We start from the raw sequence: 22,309 nt of genomic DNA on the forward strand, positions 1-22,309 counted from the left end.
ATTCAAGTTAAAACTGTAAAATACAAGTACATGTATATACTATACCCTTCATGCCTACAGGTACACAAGGCCCCATTACCACAGCCTTCACCTGCCTCTGTCTTTGGCTAATGCCCCTGCTGATGCCCAGCTAATCCAACCCAGCTGGAATCTTTCTTGTTCCATTGTTCTTCTCCATGTTCTTTTCAGCCAGCTTACTTCTGAGTGCCATGTCATTGCCAGAGTACAAATCATGTTGTTCTCCATCCTAGGACTATAAATAAATAGCCAATCCAATACCACTTCCTGAGAAATGTTTTTTTCAATCTACTTGAACTACTTGTTTTTATTTTACTGCTTTTTGAGAAATATACTTAAATTATGCCAATTTAACTATATATAGAATATTAATAAAGAAATAGATCTAGATTATGCTATATTATTTATATGTACAACATAAATCACCAAACAATTCCATTCTTATATGGAAAAGAAGTACAGAGACAATTCGAACTACCTGTTTCTTCGGTAGGCTAGCTCTTAAATTTGATCTGCAGTTTGACAGATCATGACTGACATGAGATGATAAGATTTGAAAGCGTAACCTTTATTAAATGAATGCATGACACTTACTTGTACATAAATGATACGTAGGCCTAATAGGCTACTTACAGCGCTTTGTCTGTCGTCGGCTTCTTGTATATAATCGCACAGCACATGGCTTTTTCAGGTGACGATCTCTCTCGCATCGACGCTTGATTTCCGTCACACTTGAAATAATAAAAACTTCACGCTTCAAATAATAAAAACTTCACGCTTCAAATAATAAAATCTTCACGCTTCAAATAATGTAGGAAAATCTCTCTCACTTAAACGTTTGTGTCCGTCACGCTAGAAATAATAAAATCTTCACGCTTCAAATAATGTAGGCAGTCACAATCTTATAATTATTGTGGAGAAGGGGACAGAGTTTTCGTTACTGTCACTAAAAAAGAAGTTATCTTTCCTGTTGAAAATAAAAACAAAGTCCCGTTTACATCATTATTATTGTTGCAAAGATTATATAACGAAGATTTCGGAAATAATTGTTTTAATTTTCTTTTTTTTTTTATTTTCAATCACTACATTGTTATTACAGGGATGCATGCATTGTTATAAAATGATGAAATAAGAATAATTATGATCTTAAAGTAAAATTAAAAAAAAATGTGTACAAAATAAAAATAATAATAAAAAAAAATTATTAATTTTTTTTTTTTTTTTTTTTTTTTTTTTTTAATATCGTGTCCACATTGACTGGCAAGATTATTATTGTAAAGTGTAAATAATGATAATTGGGGAAAATAAAATAATGTGTACAATTTAACAGACAACATTATAATTATTGCAGGAAAATAATAATAATGTTGTAAAAAGCAAGATTTTCAGTTTGGGATGAGATAATTATTTTTGGTATAATTATATAGGAAAAAATAATAATAATGTGGGGGTACCCTACGGCTTTCCATAATATACATCTTTGGATGATAATTATATAATTTTATCAATTCCTGGACTTCGGTCTTGATATCATCCTTTAATGTCCTTAAAATTTTAATGACTGTCTTTTAGCTTTAGTTGAATTAATTTCTTTTCTACATGTGAAAATGACATCATCCAAAAAAGTTCTTTGTCTGCATGTTATATGAAGAAGACAATTTTCATCACAGTGAAAGAGATTGATTTGTTAAACATAATGCATTGATGCACAAATATATTTTAAAATTTCTAATAGCTAGGGTTCATATTTATTAATATATGGAATGCTAAGTACTGTTGATTTCAATTTTTGTGAACAAAGACAAACAAGTAGAAAAAATGTACATGATGTGTCAGAAAAGCATGCTGAAACCTGATGACTTTATCATTGCTGATTAAATCAAATTATGAGTTTCATCTTTGTTACATTGTAAACATTTCTAAGTAGGGCACACACCAGAAACTTAAAATTATTATATCAGGGTTTAACACAACAATTCCAAATGATTTTTGGACGCTTTACATGTATCAGAAAGACAAAACAGAATGTTTGTTCACAGATGTTCCAAAGGAAAACAAGCTCAAAGAAATGATTTGTAATGTTCTTTATGTGATTCATGTTAAATGTATTTTAAAAGTGTACCCTAACATTTATCTTTTGCATTTATATTTTTGTAAAGAATTTTTCAAAACTTTGAAAAAGTAGTCTTATTGTATAATATGGGTAGCTAAAAATCTTGTAGACTTAAAAGTTTTACATGATGTGTTACACATCTTACATATGTAACCATTTCATTTCAGGGTATTCAGCATATATTGTAGTTAATTTTTTGCTTATGTAATCAATAATTTGCGAATACCCAAATTAGAAAATATATGAGAGAATAAACAAGAAAATCAGGTTTAAAAAATGTTTTTACTACAAAGGGGTTAATCCATAAGTAAATTCAGTCTATACATTTAAGGTATTGGTTTATGAAATAAACTTGCATTTAAGCATTTTAAGACAATTGGAAACATTACTTTAACCAGTTTAAAAAAATGAATAGATTCACTGTCAGCATGTTATTTCTTGTAAAATAAATGAGAAAACAATTTTATTTGAGTCAGTTTTTTTTTTAAAATGTAAATAAAGAAGCATTGGAAGTTGGGAATATTTCACAAAGTTAATTAATTTATACAAAATTTTTTATACATAAGTGAATAGAATTGGGCAGCAGGCAAAGCCTATTTGAGCCTTCTTCCTAAAGAGGGTAATTGAGCATAATTCTCACTAGGATAGTTGGAATATTTTGATTTAAGCATTAAAGAAACTATTTCATAATTAAATATACAAACCATGTTTAGTCATGCAGTATATAGTTTACACTTGCCAAAATGTAAACCTTATCTCTATTCAGGGTCAATCCAAAGGTCAAAAAAGGAATGAAAAAAAATATATCTTTTTTATGTATCAAACATGCAGGTATTATTGCAATAAATTCACTGTATTCATTTTTTGTTTTCTTTCTATGTATGAATAGCTCTGATTTAGGCAATCAAAGCAAATGAGTTATGTCAAATGATGAAGGTATACACAAGAAATTAACATGGACAGAGAATTTTGAGTTTCCCTCAAATATGGTTGCCAAGGGATGTGAAATAAAAACAAAATGTGGATTCATCTATTAGGATTGAGACTTGTACATAATATGAATGATGGTTACTATGACATTAAGAATGACATGAAAGAAATAAGTTTGATTCAATTATATAATTAGTTCTTAATCCATACAGTCAAAATGGAGGGCATATATTTTTCTTTATAGGCATAAAGTAACATACAATCACCCAATCCATCAAAATTTTACCTTTTGAAGAAAAGGAACCTTACTTGCTTTTTTAAGTTGACATTCATATTTTTGTGTTTGACAGGTAGAGCAATGGTTTCTAACTAGTATAGTGAGAACTTTATTTTAGAATCATCAGATTGTTCTGATATTGTGGTTAAGATATCAACATGACATCAATTAATTTGTTCATATAAAGGGATGAAAGCTTTTCCAGGTTTCCTCTTTACTCAGATTAGATTGTGTCTTGCTAATATATCCAACATATAAGATACTCATCAAAGTCAAACAAAGGTAAATAAATGACCTTATTAAGTTTTTAGTCAAAAGGTCAAAGAGACGTGGACATCTGCTAAATTTAATTATTTAGTTAATATTCATCAAACTTCATGGATAGGTTAATTAAACAAACTTAATATATTTTGATTTTCAGGTCAAAGATCAGCACAATTTTTGCTATACCATTGTTGTCTATGAATATCTTAACACCTCTATTGACTTTTCAGGTTAAAGGTCAATGTATTTCTGCTACAGTAATACTTCATTATAAGGATCTCATAGTGATATTCTTTATTTGTAAGGAATTAGATATAAAATCTCCCACTCTTTCTATAATATGTCACTGAATGTGCTCCTTCATTTTAGAGAGTTTTACAAGCAAATCATATACTGACTTTCAATCCTTCAAAACACAATATGTATATTAAATCTTGAGATTCAGACTTTCAGCCTTTTAGGATTTCAGTCTTAAAAACTTTCAGACTTTCAGTCTTTAAAAACTTTCAATCTTGAGGACTGAGTATTTTCATATTTATTTTGTAAGTCTTGTCTTTTATGTCATTACGATTGATCCTAAGTAAATAAAACTTTTTCATATTTGTAAAACCAGAGTGTGAAAGTATAGTGTTTGTGTAATCTTCTAAATGTTTATCCATAAATACTGCTTTTAATACAGTCAAATATAATTTGTGATGATCAAAATTTCCAACTGAATTCAAAGACAAACTGGCTGACCTATACATATTTAAAGTTTCAATATCATACACTCTTGAATATCCATAAATATCAATATATTGATTAAGCATTTGCTATCAACCAAACACTTGTTAACCTAAGGAAGGCTCTTACCATAAGTTAAACTCATGGAATTCTTCATGCAATTTTGAAGAATCTCTGTTATAAGGGATGGTAAAGACAAAAGACCCATAAATTTCCAAGTAGTAATAATATTTAAAACTATATATCCACACTAAATTGAAGGAACATTTGAAGGTAAGTTTCACCCAACATCTTTAACTTTTTTGTGTAGGAAATCCTAAATTCATAAAAAAAAAATTAGTTTATTCATTTTTTTTTAAATATTTTTTGGTGTAACAAAAAAGTTATATATGCAAATGTCATGACATTTCATGTAGATAGAATTAAATTTATTTTAAACAAATTATAGATGTTTTAAATTCACTTTTTTTTCTTTTTTTTGGCTATAATGTGTAATGTCACAAATCATTAAATGATAATTTTTCACTATAAGAAATGAAGTGAATCCTTTACCAAACAATACTTGAGTGGATTAAGTTTTTAAATCATTATGGAAAAAAAATGTTTTTAACCTATTAAAATTTCAAATGTAGGAAGTGAATGAAAATGCTTTATGGATTAATAATAAAGTATAGCCTCATGTATTCAGTTGTATGCAGTTTACCTATTAAAGCCTGGTAATAAAAAAAAAAAAGAAAATTATAAAAAAATTTGAATTTTAGAAGAACACACAATTAACTGGAGACCTGAATCAATATATTGATATTTATGGATATTCAAGAGTGTATGATATTGAAACTTTAAATATGTATAGGTCAGCCAGTTTGTCTTTCATGGAATTTTGATCAACAAATTATATTTGACTGTATATATGGATAAACATTTAGAAGATTACACAAACACTATACTTTCACACTCTGGTTTTACAAATATGAAAAAGTTTTTAGTTCGTAATAGTTTAATTGAAAAATCAAAATTTATGAAGTTTGCTTTGAAATTTAATATACATATTGTGTTTTATGAAAGTCAGTATATGATTTGCTTGTAAAACTCTCTAAAATGAAGGACAGTTTTGAATATTAACTAAACAATTAAATTTAGCAGATGTCCACATCTCTTTGACCTGATGAATTTAACTAAACAGACTAAAAACTAATAAGGTCATTTATTTACCTTTGTTTGACTTTGATGAGTATCTTATATGTTGGATATATTAGCAAGACACAATCTAATCTGAGTAAAGAGGAAACCTGGAAAAGCTTTCATCCCTTTGTATGAACAAATTAATTGATGTCATGTTGATATCTTAACCACAATATCAGAACAATCTGATGATTCTAAAATAAAGTTCTCACTATACTAGTTAGAAACCATTGCTCTACCTGTCAAACACAAAAATATGAATGTCAACTTAAAAAAGCAAGTAGGGTTCCTTTTCTTCAAAAAGTAAAATTTTGATGGATTGGGTGAGTGTTTGTTACTTTATGCCTATAAAGAAAAATATATGCCCTCCATTTTGACTGTATGGATTAAGAACTGTTTATATAATTGAATCAAACTTATTTCTTTCATGTCATTCTTAATGTCATAGTGTCCATCATTCATATTATGTACAAGTTTCAATCCTAATAGATGAATCCACATTTTGTTTTTATTTCACATCACTTGGCAACCATATTTGAGGGAAACTCAAAATTCTCTGTCCATGTTAATTTCTTGTGTATACCTTCATCATTTGACATAACTCATTTGCTTTGATTGCCTAAATCAGAGCTATTCATACATAAGAAGAAAACAAAAAATGAATACAGTGAATTTATTGCAATAATACCTGCATGTTTGATACATAAAGAGAAATATTTTTTTCATTACTTTTTGACCTTTGGATTGACCCTGAATAGAGATAAGGTTTACATTTTGGCAAGTGTAAACTATATACTGCATGACTAAACATGGTTTGTATATTTAAATATGAAATAGTTTCTTTAATGCTTAAATCAAAATATTCCAACTATCCTAGTGAGAATTATGCTCAATTACCCTCTTTAGGAAGAAGGCTCAAATAGGCTTTGCCTGCTGCCCAATTCTATTCACTTATGTATAAAAAATTTTGTATAAATTAATTAACTTTGTGAAATATTCCCAACTTCCAATGCTTCTTTATTTACATTTAAAAAAAAACTGACTCAAATAAAATTGTTTTCTCATTTATTTTACAAGAAATAACATGCTGACAGTGAATCTATTCATTTTTTTAACTGGTTAAAGTAATGTTTCCAATTGTCTTAAAATGCTTAAATGCAAGTTTATTTCATAAACCAATACCTTAAATGTATAGACTGAATTTACTTATGGATTAACCCCTTTGTAGTAAAAACATTTTTTAAACCTGATTTTCTTGTTTATTCTCTCATATATTTCCTAATTTGGGTATTCGCAAATTATTGATTACATAAGCAAACAAATTTAAGACAAAACTACAATATATGCTGAATACCCTGAAATGAAATGGTTACATATGTAAGATGTGTAACACATCATGTACAACTTTTAAGTTTACAAGATTTTAAGCTACCCATATTATACAATAAGACTACTTTTTCAAAGTTTTGAAAAATTCTTTACAAAAATATAAATGCAAAAGATAAATGTTAGGGTACACTTTTAAAATACATTTTACATGAATCACATAAAGAACATTACAAATCATTTCTTTGAGCTTGTTTTCCTTTGGAACATCTGTGAACAAACATTCTGTTTTGTCTTTCTGATACATGAAAAGCGTCCAAAAATCATTTGGAATTGTTGTGTTAAACCCTGATATAATAATTTTAAGTTTCTGGTGTGTGCCCTACTTAGAAATGTTTACAATGTAACAAAGATGAAACTCATAATTTGATTTAATCAGCAATGATAAAGTCATCAGGTTTCTGCATGCTTTTCTGACACATCATGTACATTTTTTCTACTTGTTTGTCTTTGTTCACAAAAATTGAAATCAACAGTACTTAGCATTCCATATAAAGAAATATGAACCCTAGCTATTAGAAATTTTAAAATATATTTGTGCATCAATGCATTATGTTTAACAAATCAATCTCTTTCACTGTGATGAAAATTGTCTTCTTCATATAACATGCAGACAAAGAACTTCTTTGGATGATGTCATTTTCACATGTAGAAAAGAAACTAATTCAACTAAAACTATGAGACAGTCATTAAAATTTTAAGGACATTAAAGGATGATATCAAGACCGAAGTCCAGGAATTGATAAAATTATATAATTATCATCCAAAGATGTATATGTTTGGATTTATTTTTTTAATTCACAAGCAAATGATATGCTGCCATTTAATCTTTCAAACTTAAAAAAAAAAAAGTTCTATACTTTTGAATTAAAAATTTCAAAATCTAGAGGAGTCTTCCCAATACCTATCTATTTATGACTGAAGGTATGTAAATCACCAGAGTTGCTGTACTGCACCATTTGAATAAAAGTCATATCCACATTCTTGACTTTTTTCCCTAAACCTTATTTCAAAACATATATGATTCCAACCAGTCTTTATCTATGCAGTGAATAAAATTTTTACAGACTTCTAAGGTATTACATAGTAATAGTCTCTTTAAACATCTTTGAACATAGTGCATATGATTTACATTTCAATTCTTTCCAAAGAATATGCTATGCCACCCAATTAAGCTGATATAAAGTCTCTAGGTTATCACAAAATGTTAAAGTTACAACAACTGAATTTTACCCAGGAGAAAAATGATCCAAAAATCTATAGAAAATCTCCGAATCTTTCTTTACTTATGATGTGAATTTTGCAGGTTACAAATTATTGTCAAAGGTAGTTATCTCAATAATCTCATGCTTTGACCCTGACAAAGTGTCCTATAAAACTAAGTGTATTACTCTAACCTGTTCTGTGTAGTAAGCATGAAGTCTAATGGTTGATAGAAATATTCAAGATATTATTACATCACAGATCAGGGGACACTTACATCTATATGGGGGTCCTATTGAGACCTATTAAATTCAAAAATAGGACACACACACACACATACACAAACAAAATGTATTTACAGTTCCAGGAAAGTAATAATTACACCAAAGCTAGCTTTTAAACATCTGTGTAATTTGTTAGGGGTTGTAGAAATAAGATGAAAAATAAAAGGTTTAAATGTATACTTCTCATACATAACAACTGTCTTCAATATGAATTGGTAAAAATAAAAGTCACATTTAGATACTTTGAAGTCTGGGAATTATTTTTTTGAAGATCTCATACTATCAGAAAATCACAATATCAATTCTAGGATTTGATTAGACCTCAGTTTGTTAAATGACTACATCTTATCCATAGTCAGTGTCTGACAGAATATGAAAGAGATGAAGGGGAGAGTTTTTGACCTTTTTCTTTTCCTTCATCATAGTTTAAAATATATATTATACCGGTCTTTATCTATGTAGTGAATATAGGATTTTTACATAAACCCCAGGTATTACATAGTAATAGTCATATAAACACCCTTGAACATTGTTCATTTGATTAACATTTCAATCCTTTCCTAAGAATTTGCACCTAATTTTTATAAAGTCTATAAGTTATCACACAATGTTAAAGTTATTGCATTACAGGACTCAAATCAGTAATCTCAGTAACTAACTTTTACCCAGGAGTAAATGATCCAAAAAAAAAATCTATAGAAATATCTTATTGATTCTTCATCTGTGTACTTATGATGTGAAGTTTGTAAGTTACAAATTATTGTCAAAGAAGTCATCTCAATAATCTTATGCTTTGACCTTGACAAAGTGTCCTTAACAACAAAGTGCATTCCTACAACCATTCTATATGTAATGAGTATGATGAATATGGTATGATAAAGATATTCAAGATATTATTAAAACACAGATTATGGGACACTTGCATCTTTATTGGGGATCTTATTGAGACCAATTTTAAATTCAAAATTAAACATGATACATACACTAACAAAATATATTTACAATTCCAGGAAAGTTAAATAATAACATTAAATCCAGCATCTGGATATCTGTGTAATTTCTAGGGGGTTGTAAAAATTAGATGAAAAATAAAAGGTTTAAATGTGTAATTCCCATACATAACAACAGTCTTCAATATGAATTGGTAAAAATAAAAGTCACATTCAGATACTTTGAGGTCTGTGAGAATTAGTTTTTAAAGAGCTCATGCTATCAGAAAATCATATTTTCAATACTTGATTTGACTAGATCTCAGTTTGATAAATGATTACACTTTATCCATAGTCAGTGTCTGACAGTGAAAGATACAATTCTGGGTCCTTTCTTTGTTATCCTGTAAACCACATTCTATGATCGTACTGGTTAAATTAGTTGGAAATCATATTTATCTATGTTCTTCTTAAATCCTCCATCTTCTTAAGTTTGGTTTTCTTGTTTCAGTGTTCCAAGAGAGGATATTCTGTTAGTCTTTGCATAATCTGATAGTCTTTCACCATTCTAAGAGTAGACATAGATCATTTCCATAAGCCCTCACTAGAGAATCCTGGAAAATAAAAAAAAAATGTCTTAGTTGAAAAAAAAATTGTTATATAATATAAGCTTGATGGAATTCTAAATATAGACAAAAAGGGTATAAAAACAAGTTGTAACATAAGATTTTGACTTTTCATATTAACCATGGGTAACACCTCCAGTAAAGAAAAGAGTAAAGGAATGAGTAAAATTCAGTTTGGAGAGAGAATTCTTTCAGAGAAAGATGTAGACAGAGGTATACCAGTTAAAATAAAAAAAGATGGCACTATTGAGATCATTTCTCAAGAAGAATATAACCAATTATGTCCAGAAAAGGGTGATCCTAATGTTGTCAGAGATTACATAGAAAGACCCTTGATTGCAGAAGAAGCCAATGAAGAATATAACCATTTATTACCAAAAGAGGGTAAGAATTACTTGGATTACCCTGAAAGACCTTTGACTAGAGAAGAAGTCAAGTTTATAGATGATAAGAGAAAACAGTTGTCAGAAAAAAAAGATTGTTAAAGACACATGATTTTTAGCCCACAAAACCATTGGAGATACAAGGATTACAAGATACAAGGATTAATGGAGGAAGTCCAAACTGAACTCTTGGAAGACATTAAGGCTCATTATGAGAGTAACTTTCCAGTGTTTGTTTATTACAAAATTATGTATTCTGATAAAAAAAAAAAAAAAAAAAAAGTTTTCACTTTCATTTGTTGTGCCTTTGACCATTTAAATTGACCTTATGGTCAAGATTGTGATATATACACTCTGATAATCATCTATGATATGTCTCTATGATGTTTACCTCAAAAGATTGAATCAGGGTATTTGTGTTCAAAGAGCTGAAGAAACTATACAGACAGATCTAAGATTTTGGAAGCATACATATTAATGAGGTTAAAGGAGATATAACACTAGATTATTAAAAAGAAAGAACACAAACTCATAGAAATGATATTGAAAGTACCTTTTATGAATAAAGTGTCATGCTCCAAGGTATTATTTTTATAAACAGGAGAAGGTTTACAGCAGTCCCATACACTCATAAGAAGATCTTGGGTAGTAGAAACACCAGGAAATTTTATTTCCACACAATCAGATCATCTTACATCAGTTATAAGGTTACAATCTTTATACATAGTTAAGAGGTTCATTAAGATTTCTTTTCTGGTCATCCTAATGAGCCACATTATAGTATTCTTTCTCTTTGATGGAATGTTAATATTAAATGGAAAATTCAGAATTCATCAGCAATTGAAGTCAAAACTTCCTATCTTTACCAATTATGCTATTAAGGAAGCTGGGGGTTAACAAATTAGCCATATTTAACTTATTCTATAAATATGTTATCTTCAGCTGTTAACTATCATTTGGCAAAGAAAAATTTCATACATTTTAGTTTTAAAAATTTGATCATGAATTTTTATGCCTTTTCTTCTTCTTCTAAAGGATATCAATAGAGTTTAAACATGACCATGACCACCAAGCCCTCTTTATTTTAAAAAAATCATATATCATTTACTTATCAATTCAAAAATATAAAAATGCATATGTAAATAAATAAATAAATAAATAAAAATTACAATGATATTGAAACTTTTTTAGATTCAAGTTTGTGTGTTTCTATGTTGATTGACTAACTGTGTATTTCCAAAGGAAGACCAGCAGCCAGGCTTCACTTCATAGAGAATGGATTATAGATGGTTAAGAACAAACCAATTCTTCCATGTTGAGGACTGTAGAAATAAAACCATTTTGTTAATATGACAGAGTACTGCATGAAACAATGCATGTTTAAATACAACATGTACAATGCCAAAAAAGATCATGAAAATATTTGTTTTTAATCTCAAAAAATTGTTTTTAACATTAACTCCAGATGAGAAAAGTTCATCATGTTATCTATAGATAATAAACAAGCACAACTACTGTATTAATATCATAAATAAAATGATTATCAGATTAATTATTTAGACACTAAAAAACTTACTATCTTTATGATATTGATTTCCATTATCAGATGTTTTTTATCCATTTTTTTTTTATCCATTTTAAAATATAAACATTTAAATAAAACAGAATTAAATAAATTAAAATGATATCTCATTGAAACTTTACCTTCAAGTTTGATTGTTTCTATGTTGGTTGACTAACTATGTATTTCCAAAGGAATTTGGGCAGACAGGCTGAACTTCATAGAGAATGGATTATAGATGGTTGGGAATAAAACATATCTTCCAGGTTGAGGACTGTAGAAAATATAATCATTTTGTTAATATGACAAGGAACTGCATGAAACATTGCATGTTTAAATACAGTGCCAAAAAGTTCATGAAAATAGTTCATCATGTTATCTTTAGATAACAAAAGAAGCACAGTTACTGTATTAATATCACAAATACAAAATGATTATCAGTGTAATTTTTAGACACTAACAGACTTTCTCTTAACAGCATATTCAATTTTGTTTAATACCTGTCAGTACAGCATACAAAAAGATATTAGCATATACAACATGTAGTCCTACATTTTTTGAAAAGCTCATTACCAAGAAACAAAAGTGAAAATGAAAATATATGTATGCCATATATACCACATATTTAGAATCAAAACAAGGATAAACCTTTTGTAGATTCTTACTTTTTCTTTTATTACATTCCTTATAGATCACAATTTAGTAAGTCTGAATTCCATGGGTAACAGACATAATGAATTATGACATTATATCATAATTTATGCAAAAGGACTTATTAACAATATGAAGTTTCCTTAGTATATTTTAGACAAAATAAGACTGTGCTTATATGAATGTTAGAGATATTAGATCACATAAGAATTACACAGTAATTAAATTAAACCATATAATCATGGTTAAATGCAAAGATGACCTTCATAGGAAATGTAAACAAAACAAAGACAAACTTACCAGAATTATCCAATTATATGCCCAATTAAATAATCCAGTGAAACAACATCTTAGCTGATCCTGAAAAAAAAGCATACAATATTCAGTGATACACAAATTAACCTCATTTTACAAAGGAAGTAAAGCAACAATTGACAGACAAACAGGACAGAAATGTAAAAGATACCATATGTATTTTACCAAAATTTAGTAAACATTTTTTCTGATTTAAATTCAATCACAGAATGACCCATCATAGTAATATTAAATACACTCTGGGTTACATGCAAATTATACCTTACATGAACTGAGAATAAATACCCCATTTACATTCATATAAACTGAATTTTACATAACTAATTACTCTTTTAACTGATGTCACCATTAGTATGTCAGAATATTCAGGGTGTACAAATCATGTATATTCACTTTTAAAGTACTCAATATATATTTTACATGTTGATGTTTGAAATCACTGACTAAATAAAATACATACATGTATATACATGAAGGTTTAAAAAAAAAAGGGGGGGGCACACATGTTTATAGATTTACAGAGATGCTCAGACTGAGTTTTTCCCACTTTCATTGGGCCACTGTTGCACCAGAATGTAAAAATATGAGTGACAAATAAGGCAAAAGATTCTGTATATTTCATTAAAAAAGATTTGAGACAAAAGATTCATTGGCATAATATGATCTGATTGATTATCTCCATATCCTTCTTTTGGTCACTGTGATTAAAGATTCATAGAAATATTAGAAATAACAACTGAGAATATCACTTTAGTTGTTTTAAAAGCATGTATCAGTATTTTATAAGATATGCTAGGAGTCTCCTCATAAGAATATTTAGAATACTGATCCAATAAAAGGAATGTGAGACAATATGATCATAACTCATGCAAAAAAGATTTATCAACATTTTGAGGATCTTTTAGTGTCCTAGTGTATTTCAGGGTAAACAATGGCAGTGTTTATATGAATGTTCTAAACATAAGGTATATAACACAGTAATAATGAATAAATACAAAGATGACCTTCATAGAAAATGTATAAAGAAAAGTTTGTTAAAACTTACCATGTAACCAGGTAACTCAGTAGAGTAATATTCATTAAATAATCCAGTGAAATAACATCTAGGCTGATCCAGGATTCAGCTGTTCAGAACTTTCTTGGAAGAAAAACGGTAGAAAATCAGTTTTGGTACTGAAATCCATAGGACCATACTGTTATTACATGAAGTCTCAAGCGCTGTGAAAGTCTGTGTTATTGTGTCAAAATAAGCAGCCATCGCGGCTTGTGAAGGACTAACATGACGTCGCTGCCAAGTTTATGACGTCACAATGCATAGGTAAGCTCGCTGACTAGATAGTTTACAGAAAGATAAGTCCAACCTATTTTTGCAAGATGATGCAACAGGTATAATAAGATGATGCAACAGGTATCAAAAAAGATGATGCAACAGATACAATAAGATGATGCAATAGATATCAAAAAGATGATGCAACAAGTATAAAAAGATGATGCAATAGATATCAAAAAGATGATGCAACATATGTACAAAAAGATGATGCAATAGATATATAAAAAACATGATGCAACATATGTACTGAATTGACCCACTATCCCCCCAGGGGCTGCACTCTCTTGACCCACCTATCCCCCCGATTATCCAGGGGCTGCACTCTCTTGACCCACCTATCCCCACAGGGGCTGCACATGTACATCATACCTATCCCCAGATAAAATGAATTTTAAGAATTAAACCTAGTCAACTGAAAAGCAACATGATTGTTGACGTGAGTATTATAAATAAATAAATAAAAGTCATATGATAGTACATGTAATAAAATTAAGCCTATCCATAAATTCAGATAAAAATAAATCTAAAATTGTATGTTGAATTTCGCTGTTGAACTAAATCTTGCAGGAACAGTGGGCATTGATTGTTTATAATTTTGAAAACTTGTGGCCCCACCCTACCCACGGGGGTAATGATTTGAACAAACTTGAATCTTCACTACCTGTGGATGCTTCCATATAAATATGACCAATCATGGCTTTGTTGTTATCAAGAAGATTTTTACACTACCTGAGGATGCTTCCACACAAGTTTCATCTTTCCTGGCCCAGTGGTTCTTGAGCAGAAGATTTTTGATAGATGCCATTAATTTTTCAGTAATTTTCCATTATATCCCCTTTAAATTGGGGTATGGCCCTTCATTTAAACAAACTTGAGTCCCCTTTACGGAAGGATACTTTGTGGCAAGTTTGGTTGAAATTGGTCTAGCAGTTCTTGAGAAGAAGTCGAAGATGTGAAAGTTTACAGACAGACATACAGCTAGACAGCTATGGACAGATGGACGCCGGACAAAATGTGATCAGAAAAGCTCACTTGAGCCTTGGGCTCAGGTGAGCTAAAAATATTGCGACCCATTTCCTTTGGTATCCATCATCATATTTATGGATTTTGTTCACCCATCTGCTTTATCTGTTATCATTATTTTTTTATCATTAAGATAGGTATCTTCATGAATGAATATTAATAGATATAAGAATGAAATTTAATTGCATCTGTATATGCTGCTCTTATAATAAAAATGAAACTAGAGGTATTGTGAGCAATGGGCCCACTAATGATACCCTCGCCTCCCATATGATATAATGGCAGTGTCCATGTTTTGCTATGGGAAACCCAAAATATGTGTCGGATCAAAAAGTAAAATAGGGGGTCACAATGGCAATATATATATGTAATAAAGATTCTGTAAAAGTCTCATCAATTTCATTCAGTGGTACGAGCCTCTACACAAAGGAGTTGTGGAGAAGAGATGGGTACCCCAAAGCATAACAGACGGCTGGATGGATATCTGGATTAAAATATACCCTCCAACATTTCAAGCGTGGAGTATAACCTCTAAAAAATCAGGAAGATAAACAAAGCAGGGACAATGAACAAGATGAAATAAGACAATATTTTAATACATGTACTAGGCCCCTACTATTTACTACTGATGACTGTTTTTAAAGTCCATCCCTATCACACCGCAGCAGCTCGACTGTTAAATCTACATTTAATAACAAATTAATTATTTAAAATTGCTTACATCATCATACAAGATACATGTAATCTGATAATGGTAATATGTCAAATAATGACAAATAATTTCCCTTTGATCCATCACACACGGTGACACCTATAGTCTTAGTCAAATACCTGCTATTTATATTACCTTAGAGATTTGAAAGTATCATCATGACCAAGAAGAATATACCGGTACATGATAATTATATGAGCCATATATTTCAGTTCAAAAAAAAAGGAAAAAGGGTTTCTCTGATCATTTTGGTATGCATACCTTGAAAACCTTCTTTGATGTTTAACAAGTTATTATATAACTTGGAAATAATCAAAAATTCTTTATACACTGTATTTTTAATTTAGAGAAAAAGAGGTTCTGATATTAAGAAAACTGAATTTTCATCATGCATAGTGCAGTCAGGCGATATTGATCTGTTACCTAAATTGACCCATATCACTTTTTTTTCTTTATACATAAAAACTTTCAAAATATAATTTAACATATTGTAAGAAGACCCAAGTTTTTAAAGAAAGATTCTCTATGAATCATCATGTTATGGTCAGTCAATCCCTTTTGGTGTGTTTTCCTAATTTTTGTCCCCCACATTCAGAAAGCGAGGGGACATTTAATTTCCTTCATCTGTCCGTCTGTAAGTGTCTGTCCATCTGTCACTGTGACAATTAACTTTGGTCATCTTTTGAATCATGAGAAGAGATAGAGCTTTCATAAAACACATGTGCATCACTTGTGACAAGACTTTTCTTTATACACTATGATTTTTTACCCCGTGACCGTGACCTTGAAGGCTTTTCAAAAATGTTATTCTTCCTTATGACCTTTGATTTAGAAGAGATATAGCTTAAATTATATTTTACATGTGCATTACCTTAAGCAATATATATATAATATTTTTGAGCATGCTTTCTGACCACTTGACCTAACTTGCAAGCCAATATTGGCCTTCATTTTGACCTAATTGAAAAAAAAAATTGGTGACATATATGATATGGCATTCATAGCGAGTGCGATCTTTTAAAGCAATGCCTGTGCGAAGAGAAAATTCGGACCACTGCACAATCATTCGATAGAGTTTTTTGATGCCATAATTTGGACCCACAATGCATCACTTGTTTTCGCTATTTTCTCGTGAGACTAAAGGCAAATGTTCAACAAAAAGTTTACTTGCCATGATTTAATGGATATATTGAAGATAAATAGTAAACAAAATGTTCCTCAATAATTTTCAGCACTGTTCAGGTCTTTTCTTGGTATTTCAGCTTACATATTTCATGTGACCTCAGTCTAGACGCACCAAATGTCACGTACGGTTTGACAAGCCCGATCTAAATTATAGCAAAATAAATATCTGTGCTCGCCATAACAGTCGCACCGTCAACTTATTATTTGACACAATAATATGCCATTAATAATGACATCTAACCCACAAAGACACTTATACAAAGCATAAGACTACATTTCTTTCAATTTGTTTCTTTTTCCCCCATTGAAATATGGCAAATTTGGTAATCCATTTATTAGCCTATCATCTAAATGTTGAATGGAATCAAGCATCTGTTAACATTATTAGGATTAGTCTGATCATAACATTTTTTTCAATTGATATATAGGGCCTAGCATATTTGGTATTAGGTCCCTGATTCCATTTTACCAGATGACTCTCAATTAAATTCATAGCATGCTAATGGTTCCATGCTAATATACTTACATCACTCATCAGTTGTGTACATGTAAACAAACTAATTCCTCCAGACACTGGCTGACAGCAGAATGCCAATGAACAATTTGTGATGTTAATGGAGTAATTCACACACGCTAAATCAATCAGATTGATTTAAAACTTACGTGAATTAACCCTTGTTAGAACTTAGAATAAACGTTAGCTTCTTATTTCCAAGGACTCCCGCCCCGTGGGGATCCGGGTTAGAATAGGTCCTCAGTACCCCGTTGCTTGTCGTAAAAGGCGACTAAATGGGGCGGTCCTTCGGATGAGACCGTATAAACCGAGGCCCTGTGTCACAGCAGGTGTGGCACAATAAAGATCCCTCCCTGCTCAATGGCCCTGAGTGCCGAGCAAAGGCCTAAATTTGCAGCCCTTCACCGGCAACGGTGACGTCTCCATATCAGTGAAATATTCTGGAGAGGGACGTTAAACAGTTTACAATCAATCAATCCAAGGACTCCCGTCCCTGAAGTTGGTCTTCATAAAGATTCCGGGATGTTTCGCGCCGATTCTGTTTCGCACTGAGATGGTTCGCTCCAGGATGATTCGCACCGATTTAGGTGCGAAACATCTCACGTTACATCTGGACTTTTCTATTCTTTTATATTGACTGCTCAATTCTGGTCTAAATTCTAAATTAATTTAAATTTCTTTATTAATTTATTTACTTTGTGTTTGTCTGTTGAATATAATTATTTTCATTTCAGCAAACTTATGATCTACAGCACATTTATATTTTATTGAACATTACGATGTCGATTTTTTCATCATCATCTTTCGAAGAAAGATGGAAACTTGAAAAAAAATATATATGGGAAAAACTTTTTTTCTAAATTATGTCACCGTCGCAAGCATATTATATTTAAGATCGCATCAAGCGCCCCAGCCCCTTCGACGACACCTTCATATTTATCTGCTATCGAGGTTTTTTGACACATGAATGTAAGTTAAGATCTCACCCCTCCCCCCCAATCGGTGCTACCTTAGCTGTTAGTTTTAAAATCTTATTCTTTCAGACGAGGAAAGTAGACTTTCTGGTCAGTCTCCGGGCTTTTCTGATTGTAAATGATAGGGATATCAAAATGTAAGTCATTAATTAAACTAAAGTTAAATTTTTCAAATTAACACAGATGTTTTTTTTTTTCACTTTCATGATTTTTTTTCATAAAAGGATTTACCCTCAATAAATGTTTTGTGGTGTGTGAAAGTATAACTACGTACTGCATGGCTTCTCGATAGATTTTATATATTAAAATTTATTCTACATTAAAAAGATTTTTAACCCATATTGCAAATGCATGAAAATTGCGTTTAATACAGGCGTGATATACATGTATAGGGGGCATGTATTCATTTTTTTTTTTAGACTCCAGCGCATAATATGATTGATCCATTCTATACACACCGCGGGGCTTGTTCCGAGGGGTACATTGTAACCCAGACATATACATGTGTATACTCATGACTTCGGCTTCACTTCTATATACTGACATCTGCAATTTCCTGTTTACATTGTATTATAATAAGTGTATAGTCCTGTATTCATGTACAGTACTAGTCTAGTGACTACAAAGTTAAAATTTCAAGCTTTGAAAATTATCATTCAACGTACATTTTTACCTCAGCTTAGGAATTATACAAATCGGCATGCATGATTTTTTTTATTTAAGTTACGTAGGACCTGTTACATGTATTAACAATAATTTAAATTTGTATCTGATGTTTTTGTTAACATTCTAAGTTATCATATAAAAGGAAATGTAATGATATATTTAAAATTCAACTCTCTTTTTTCTGTAAGCTTTTAAACTCTGGACAGATTCATCAAAATGCAGACTTTGTAAGGGGAAAGGAACATAAGTGCCGGGCTGGAATATCTAGATCGTGTAAGTGTAGATACATGTATTAGTTTCTAAAGTTAGCATGGGGGGGGGGGGGGGGTAGGTTTAACTCCAGACTTAACACGCTTCATTATTATTCAAACATAAGGCAAGATTATGAAAACAGATAGTACGAAGACGGTTGAAAATTTTCCTGTGAAATCAAACTCAGATGAAAAATAACACAAAAAATTCACTTTGAATTTAACGTAGAGCCCAGAATATGGTCCCGTCCAAATCTAAAGCGTTTGGAGGTCAACTGTAGTCGGAAAATAGCTCTTCTGAGCCAATTTTCTTTGTTGATGTACCCGACTTTAAATAAGTATTAACTTAAATCTTATCTAACATAGTCGATGTCTCCAATGAAAAACTTTTGACACGTTTACGAAAAAAAAAACTATTAAAATTTGTGACATGTATAATTTTTGCTATGAAATGTCTCACGTCCGACCTTATCTTGTTACTATTGAGAACATGCACGTGGCCAATATATTCAAAATACGCTGCGCATAATACGATTCTCTATACAGAGTTATGTCCCTTTGTAGGATCAACGATACAGCTTTAAAGTGCATATTTGTCTTTTCGTTTACTAAAATAATAATCCATCTAAACAATAATAGCCAATGTATCTTTAATCATGAAGTAGTTTGGGCGAAAACCTTTTTTTAAAAAGTTTATTAGAGATAAAAGACAATTTATAGATCCTTCATTTAAATTATCTTAATTAATCAAAGCTGGCTTTTGAGAAAAGTTAGTATATAAAGAAAGTAATATAGTGTAACATATATGAAAGAACTTGTTTTAATGTTCACTTTATAAAAGATAGAACAAAGACAAGCTTAATTCCATTACAAATAAAATATTCAAACAAACTGAATTCGTCTGATATTGATTGTGGATGAGATGTTAATTGAAACGTAAATGTATAGATTGTACACATAAACCAATTGAACTTCCCTACCGATATTTGGCACCAAACTATTGAATGTACACAGTACGTACAGTCACAACTTGCGGAACTTATAGATATATCATTATATGTTTAAGAAAATGCGTAAGACTTGCGATCGCTGAGGTTACTTTTTTCAAATATCTTTCTAAATTTAATGTCTCTCTCTCTCTCTCTCTCTCTCTCTCTCTCTCTCTTTATGAGTTAAAATCTTACAAATTGTCCAAACTTAGCTATGCTCATCATCACCAAACATAAAATTAGAACGGAAAGTTTAAAAAAAAAAATTCATTTCATGGTTATTCGGTAACTATGAAACGTATAAGGCCTGATTATACCAAGCTTCCCCAAAGTATTGATATGAAATCAACAGAATATTTTAAATCATGAATGTAATCTTTCTAGCACCAAAGTGCGCCCATTGTAAAAAAAAAAAAAAATGATGGTGAATTATATTGCCCTCTCCTGCTAGTTATGTCTCTGTCCCGATCGACTGACTTAAAGTCAAAACTTTTCTTCTTACTACCCGAGCAACGATATTTTTTTTTAATTCCTTTTATCCCGTTAACAACTAAATTTAAATTTTCTGGAGATTTTTTTTAAAACTCGACTGCTGACCCCCGAGTCGGAGAGAGCTAGTCATACATTATTTTCATAATAGCTTAACCAATGTTGACAAAAATTATAATTATGCTCATTATATTTATTTCTTTACTCTTATAACAAAATAGTTTATACTAAATAATCAATATTATGAGCAGTATTCTATCGGTAATCCGTTTGAATTTCCTGAATATCAGCCTTATTTTTTTTTCAAGAAATTGCAGTAATTGTTAAATTGTAATTTTTATATAATAACTAATTATGTAAAAATATTTGAAATAAAATCACCTTTTCGAATGTTGAAACTTTAAAATAACAGTCCTAATTAAAACCCCTATCATAGGCTTGTATTTGTGTTGTCAAGAAAGAGAAGATTTACAGATGAATTTTTACGAGATCTAAAGAAATTAATTAAAACTGAAAAATCTTTATAACCTTAAAAAAAAAGAGCGGACAGATTGAAATCATTGAATGGGTCCCGATTTCACACCTTTGAAAATATATTGGAACATTTAGCCCGAAGGAATGTTCTCACACCTCTCAGAGTTTCAGTCTATACCATGATATACACATATATTCAAAAATTCATCTCCACACTGACTCAGCCACTGATCATGACACGAGGCATTTCCTGTTTCTTATCCATTTGTGTATATCTCATGTATCTTGTTTCAGAGTAATTACTCTAAAAATTATATTAAAAAGTGTTCCAGTAGCACATTTGAAAATGTTGAAGTTTTGGTTGATGAACAATCCCCCCTTCCCCCTCCAAAAAAAGTAGTTTAATTAATCATTGCACTTAGTGACAAGAACTTAGATCACCTTGTTTAGCTATTTATCAAGAGTTGGTTTACAAAATTTTGAGCTAATCTTTTTGTTATTACCAAATGAAAACAGTCATTGATATCTGCTGAAATGAAAATTTTAACAATAACTGAATATAATGTTTCATGGTTTGCTCATTCAAAGATCTATTGCAACTTATTTACATAAGAAACATCATATATTCCACATCTTCATATCACACTTATTAAACAAATTAAAATTTGTATTTTCATGGAATACTATTCATTTCATTTTAAGGACAGATGATACAAACAAAAAATGGATGCCTGGATAGGTATATATTTTTTACCTTAATTTCATTGCAAATGATACAAATAATAAATTTCTAGAATATAAAGAAATTGTAAACCTTCTATAATGTTCAAACGTGTGCCCTTCTGAAACCATCCTTA

General features: G+C 30.3%; 2 long non-coding RNA genes across 3 annotated transcripts; both read right to left on the minus strand.

The window, feature by feature from the left end:
• Window positions 1-6,550: 6,550 nt before the first annotated feature.
• LOC134250752 (uncharacterized) lies at window positions 6,551-11,101 on the minus strand. Its single transcript, XR_009988589.1, has 2 exons — window positions 10,872-11,101; window positions 6,551-9,923 (listed from the first exon to the last, which is right to left on the minus strand). It is a non-coding gene; the product is annotated as an uncharacterized LOC134250752 (long non-coding RNA).
• Window positions 11,102-11,510: 409 nt separating this feature from the next.
• On the minus strand, window positions 11,511-14,188 carry LOC134250750 (uncharacterized). 2 transcript variants are annotated; one of them, XR_009988588.1, is made up of 4 exons: window positions 13,891-14,188; window positions 12,831-12,890; window positions 12,023-12,153; window positions 11,511-11,640 (listed from the first exon to the last, which is right to left on the minus strand). It is a non-coding gene; the product is annotated as an uncharacterized LOC134250750 (long non-coding RNA). The 2 variants fall into 2 exon arrangements; XR_009988587.1 differs by lacking the exons at window positions 12,831-12,890; window positions 13,891-14,188 and adding an exon at window positions 12,380-12,733.
• Between the last annotated feature and the right edge of the window lie 8,121 nt (window positions 14,189-22,309).

This window comes from Saccostrea cucullata, unplaced genomic scaffold (genome assembly GCF_032062105.1).
Source record: "Saccostrea cucullata isolate Sc308-1 unplaced genomic scaffold, CSIRO_AGI_Scuc_v1 ctg5153, whole genome shotgun sequence".
Classification (NCBI taxonomy): domain Eukaryota; kingdom Metazoa; phylum Mollusca; class Bivalvia; order Ostreida; family Ostreidae; genus Saccostrea; species Saccostrea cuccullata.